The sequence below is a fragment of the Salminus brasiliensis genome, chromosome 5, assembly GCF_030463535.1.
Source record: "Salminus brasiliensis chromosome 5, fSalBra1.hap2, whole genome shotgun sequence".
In the NCBI taxonomy this organism is placed as follows: domain Eukaryota; kingdom Metazoa; phylum Chordata; class Actinopteri; order Characiformes; family Bryconidae; genus Salminus; species Salminus brasiliensis.
This window is the reverse complement of record NC_132882.1, coordinates 6,014,726-6,021,207: the sequence shown is the minus strand read 5'-3', so window position 1 is coordinate 6,021,207 and position 6,482 is coordinate 6,014,726.

The window sequence follows — 6,482 nt, the reverse complement described above, 5'->3', positions numbered from 1 at the left end:
AGACAGTCTGACAACTAAAACAAATATACTTTAAACTATTTATTAAAAATATATGTATTTGCAATTTCATATGTGCCAAAAATATGAAAAGTATTATATTTAAAAATATATAAAAATAAAAAAAATTATATATATTAACAGAAATGTTTATATATATATATATATATATATATATATAGTATATATAGTATATATTTATATATATATGGTATATATATATATATATATATATATATATATATATATATATATATATACCATTAGGCTGTTTATATATATATATATTTACCATTAGGCTGTTTATATATATATACCATTAGGCTGTTTATATATATATATATATTTACCATTAGGCTGTTTATATATATATACCATTAGGCTGTTTATATATATATATACCATTAGGCTGTTTATATATATATATACCATTAGGCTGTTTATATATATATACCATTAGGCTGTTTATATATATATATATATATACCATTAGGCTGTTTACATGCACACAATAGTCTGACTAGTCTTTAAGTTTGTATTCATGAGATAAGTGCACATGTAGGCCACCACAATGTCATATTTACTAATGGGAAACTCAGACCATTCACATTCATGGTGCCCACGACTCAGATGCATATCCAATCTAGGACCACATATTAAAAGCTATATTCAGACTGAAGGCAAATCGAGTTTGTTTCTCAAATCAGATCTGGGGAGATGACCGTCCGCACTGTTGTTTTGTTTGTTTGTTTTTTTGCAAGTGATCAGATCGGGTGCTTTCACACGCAGAAGCTGGAGAGATGGAGGGCACTCTGGGTTTGACGTGGTCGTCTATCGGGTTCTGAGTGACGTCCAGACTGAGAAGCATCTGTACAAGTCTGATTTGCAAGAAAATGTGTATTTGGCTGTCCAAGCTATCACAAATCAATCTGGATACAATCTAGACACGCCAGAAATCAGATTTGGGCTGAAGTCTGAACATAGCCTTAGTGTTACATGGCCAGAGAATCAAAACCCAGTCGCCACAGGGAAGCGTTCTTACCAGTAGCGCTACACCAACCAGCTGTGGACCAGGAGTAGTCTGTTTGTTGTCCCTTATAGTCTAAGTTCATAGCAGTAAACTCAGGCTTCGGGACTCATTAAAGTTTATCTATTAGATATTCCTCTCAAACTCTTTAACACAAGCTAGGCCTCTGCTCCCCGTTGTTCAATATCCCTCTTTAGTATTTACACAGCGTGGATATGGAGTGGAGTGAACGACCTGGAACAGCCCGCCAATATCGTTCGGCCTAGAGAATGTTTTGTCGTCAGGGTAAGCTAAATTAGACTAAGACCCTGTTTACACTTGGTCACTTCATGGGTCGTGAGTATCAGTACATCTGGATCAGGCCAAGTCTCATAAAACTGCAGATGTCAAATAACACACCCACTAATTTAAACCAGATACAAATCCAATCACTCAAACCACTTCAGGAGGGGGTCTGATCTGAGACCCATCTGAGCCACATGTTATAGCAGTGTAAACGCATCTGTCCGACAACCAGAACCCCTCCCAGTACAACCAGAACCCCTCCCAGTACAACCAGAACCCCTCCCAGTACAACCCAAACACCAGTAATAATTGCTGCACTATATCTGAATTAGCATATTCTGTCCAACACCTTGATCGGACGCATTTGACTACCCAGTGTAAACGCATGTGGCTAAAATCTGATCAGGAGACAATCCAGATACTATGCAAGTGTGAGCGCCCCCAAGACTCCAGAAACCAGAGACCAATCCAATCACTCAAACCACTTCAGGAGGGGGTCTGATCTGAGACGCATCTGAGCCACATTATAGCAGTGTAAACGCATCAGTCCGACAACCAGAATCCTTCCCAGTACAACCAGAACGCCTCCCAGTACAACCAGAACGCCTCCCAGTACAACAAGTGAATTTGCATATTCCGTCAATCAGATTTCAGTCGGACTAGCCGGAGACGCGTTTGACTACCCAGTGTAAACGCATGTGGCTAAAATCTGATCAGGAGACAAATCAGACACTAATCACATGAAGTGAGCAGGTGCACACAGGGCCTGTGTGTACTCTGCAGGTCACTCGTCCACTTGATGAGAACCTAGCGAAGGGTCACTCATCTGACCATGTCGTTCCTCCCTCACTTCTCTGTCGAAGAGAGTCTCAGACCTCAGAACCTCTGACCTCTCAGATTTCTGTTCGGTCTTTCTTTAGAAATCACACTAATGCTCCTACCCACACTTTCCAGCCCTGTTTACTGAAGTCTGTCTCACAGGTCTAAATTCAGAGCTCAGTTTCTGCTGAAACACTGAGCAGTGGAGCAGTCCAGGTCACTGAAGCTGCTCTTAGAATCTCAGTGGACCTGCTCAGCATTTTAATATACGAGCTACAGGACATTTGTGTTCATTTGTGTGTCCATAAGCAAACCATGAGGTTTTGTTTTGGAAATTAGACATTAGTTTTTACACCAAACCACTTGAAGGCCTTTAGGCACTGTCACACAAAGCCCTCACATCTTCAAGGTGTCAATTTTAGCAAAAAAAGAAGGAAAAAGGTTGTAAAAAGATGTTATTTCAAGTCATTTTGGAACATTTCTGTTGGTCTATTCATCATGAAATTCATTATAAAGAACAACTGCCAGATTTACATTATGTCAAAAAGTGAAAAATGACATTGGAGATACAAGGACATGAGGTCCAGAAAATATCATGGTTCTGGTTAAGTTCTGCCCTCACACTCATTAAACACTAACTCAACTGGTCCCAGCTTCCAGCTCTTCACATCCAGTCCTAGAGAGCCATCGTTCAGCACAGTAGCTGCGTTCCAAAGCCTAGGCCGCAGCCCACGTGGGTCTCGGGTCTCAGCCGCCACATCATAGAAAGCTGTTCCAAAGTGAAGGACCCTTCATACACCCCCTAAAAAGGAAGCCTACATTCTAAACAATTTATATGACCCAGCTGATGCATCCTTCTCTGCCCTCGAATACCCACAGTCCTCTGCACACTTACAACACGGGGGAAAACCTGTGACAGCTAGTGAGTTGGTTCCCTGCACAAACACCTGTTTCAACTCATGTGTTAATTGGTAGGTTTACTATGGCCTCTCATCCAAAGGTGTCAGAGGTATTGACATGCATTCCTCAGGTAGAAGTGAGTGGAGATACTAGGTTTTAAAAGACTTCTATAGAAGCTGAAGTATCAACTGAAGCTTTTTACTCCAGTAAAAGTGTAAAAGTACTGGTTTCAGAACGACGTCAAGTAGAAAAGTAAAAGTAATGGAAGGAAAACAAAGGCTGAAAGCTTAGGCCGCGCCACAGGGGTCTATAGTGCACTACCCCCCCCCCTCCCCAAAAACCCATTTCTCTAAAATCCATAATGAGGAGAATGATCTATTAAAATGTTGATGTTAAAAATGTTGGGCTGCACTAGGCTCCTGTTTCAGCTGCAGATCTGCCCATTGAAAATGAAGCATTTCAGTAATATCAGCTCTATTAAAGGAGCGTCTCTGTGCTCTACTGAGCATCAACATGAGCTTCATGGAGGAAAATATGAGGAGTCGTTGTCTAGAAGTTCTGTAAAGCTGCAGAAAGTCAGACTTCAGAGGCGTGTGATCAATAAGCTTTATTGGAATGTAAATGTGGGGCTCAGTCGGGACGTTTCACTGCAGCTCTCTTGAGTCTCTGCCACGGACACAGTCTTCATACTAGACTACAGACGTCTGCTGTGAGCTGCTGGAGAGGGACGATTATTTGACACCTCTGCTCTTATCCACTGCAGGGCTGAATAGTTCTGATCATGGAGGGTAACCGCTCCGGAGGCTTGTCCACACGGACACAGTTCAGCACAGAACACTTACTGGGCCTGGTTTTCTCAGCATGGTTAGCTAACCATACTTGGGGCCACAGAACCATTCAGTTGAGGGCCTAATGCCTTAAGGATCCGCTGCTCGGCTCCTTATTCGCGTCGGCTCTGTGCTGCAAGATCCTGGGTCTTTATATTTCCAGTACAGAAAATGTTGGAGAGACTAATAATCTGTCTAATGTATCTAATAAGGCCAAGAATAGCTGCTCCAGTTTAGCTGTGGCTCGCTTAGCGGTTTGTGGACTTTTAGAAAGCTGCAGTTCGTACATCACTGATACTCTTTCTCTTGCACGTCTTCATTGTCTAAACAGGGAGAAAAACATTCATAAAATATTCATAATTCACATTGCAGTCTGTCCAGTCAGCCAGCCAGACAGACAGACGGATAAAGGACAGTGGGCTGGGGTGCTTTTACCCCCATCTAGTGGTTGGAAAAAAAAGTGAATTTTAAAAATGTGAATAAAAATATGATTTTTTAATGCTGATATCAAACATCCGGGTCTGTATCTCATCAGTCAGGCAGACACACTCACATACAACAGAGGTTTCGATATAATGGGAAAAACACTATGTAATGAAATTGCCACATGTTCTATATTGGAGACTATATGGATAATGCTTATGTGTAAATATGTGGTGCAGTTTACTGTATTTTATATGGGAAACAAGGACACACTGTCATTTTCACATTTTGCTGCCGTACAGATCTAGAACAGTGCATTCTTTAAGTTGCACCCATGAGATGAGAACATTCTAGAACAGTGTGAACTGAGAACATTCTAGAACTGTGTGAACTGAGAACATTCTAGAACTGTGTGAATGTAATGAGAACATTCTAGAACAGTGTGAATGTGGTGAGAGCATTCTAGAATAATGTGAATTGGAGAACATTCTAGAACTGTATGAATGTGGTGAGAACATTCTAGAACTGTGTGAATGTGGTGAGAGCATTCTAGAATAATGTGAATTGGAGAACATTCTAGAACTGTATGAATGTGATGAGAGCATTCTAGAACTGTGTGAGTGTGGTGAGAACATTCTAGAACTGTGTGAATGTGATGGGGGCATTCTAGAACTGTGTGAATGTGGTGAGAACATTCTAGAACTGTGTGAATGTGATGGGGGCATTCTAGAACTGTGTGAATGTGGTGAGAACATTCTAGAACTGTGTGAATGTGATGGGGCATTCTAGAACTGTGTGAATGTAATGAGAACATTCTAGAACAGTGTGAATGTGGTGAGAGCATTCTAGAATAATGTGAATTGGAGAACATTCTAGAACTGTATGAATGTGGTGAGAACATTCTAGAACTGTGTGAATGTGGTGAGAGCATTCTAGAATAATGTGAATTGGAGAACATTCTAGAACTGTATGAATGTGATGAGAGCATTCTAGAACTGTGTGAGTGTGGTGAGAACATTCTAGAACTGTGTGAATGTGATGGGGGCATTCTAGAACTGTGTGAATGTGGTGAGAACATTCTAGAACTGTGTGAATGTGATGGGGGCATTCTAGAACTGTGTGAATGTGGTGAGAACATTCTAGAACTGTGTGAATGTGATGAGAGCATTCTAGAACTGTGTGAATGTGGTGAGAACATTCTAGAACTGTGAAAATGTGATGAGAGCATTCTAGAACTGTGTGAATGTGGTGAGAACATTCTAGAACTGTGAAAATGTGATGAGAGCATTCTAGAACTGTGTGAATGTGGTGAGAACATTCTAGAACTGTGTGAATGTGATGGGGGCATTCTAGAACTGTGTGAATGTGGTGAGAACATTCTAGAACAGTGTGAATGTGGTGAGAACATTCTAGAACTGTGTGAATGTGGTGAGAACATTCTAGAACTGTGTGAATGTGATGGGGGCATTCTAGAACTGTGTGAGTGTGGTGAGAACATTCTAGAACTGTGAAAATGTGATGAGAGCATTCTAGAACTGTGTGAATGTGGTGAGAACAATCTAGAACTGTGTGAATGTGATGGGGGCATTCTAGAACTGTGTGAGTGTGGTGAGAACATTCTAGAACTGTGTAAATGTGATGAGAACATTCTAGAACTGTGTGAATGTGGTGAGAACATTCTAGAACTGTGTGAATGTGGTGAGAACATTCTAGAACTGTGTGAATGTGATGAGAACATTCTATAATGTGAATGGAAAAAGAACATTGTAGAACTATGTGAATTGGAGAACATTTTAGAACCGTGTGAATGAAAGGAGAACAATCTAGAACCATGTGAATGGAATGAGAACAGTCTAGAACTGTGTGAATGGAAGGGGAACAATCTAGAACCGTGTGAATGGGAGATCAGTCTTGAACACTACATGAATGAGAAGCGAGAACCTTCTAGAACATGTTTGTTTGGTCAGTCAGTGACTTCATGTATCCTCAGATTTTCTTTGAGGACACTGGAGGTTCTTCTATGCGACACACATGGAGGGGCTCAGTGAAGGTGGTCTCCAATGTGAGTAAGCGGGTCAGCGTATGTGCCGAACGCACAGTCCGCAGAGCTTCCCTTCCTGCTGACTGATTTACACGCCACTGCTACAGCACAAAGCCCGTCCCACTCAGCCTCCCAGTAACAACGTCCACTCACACTCCCCCTG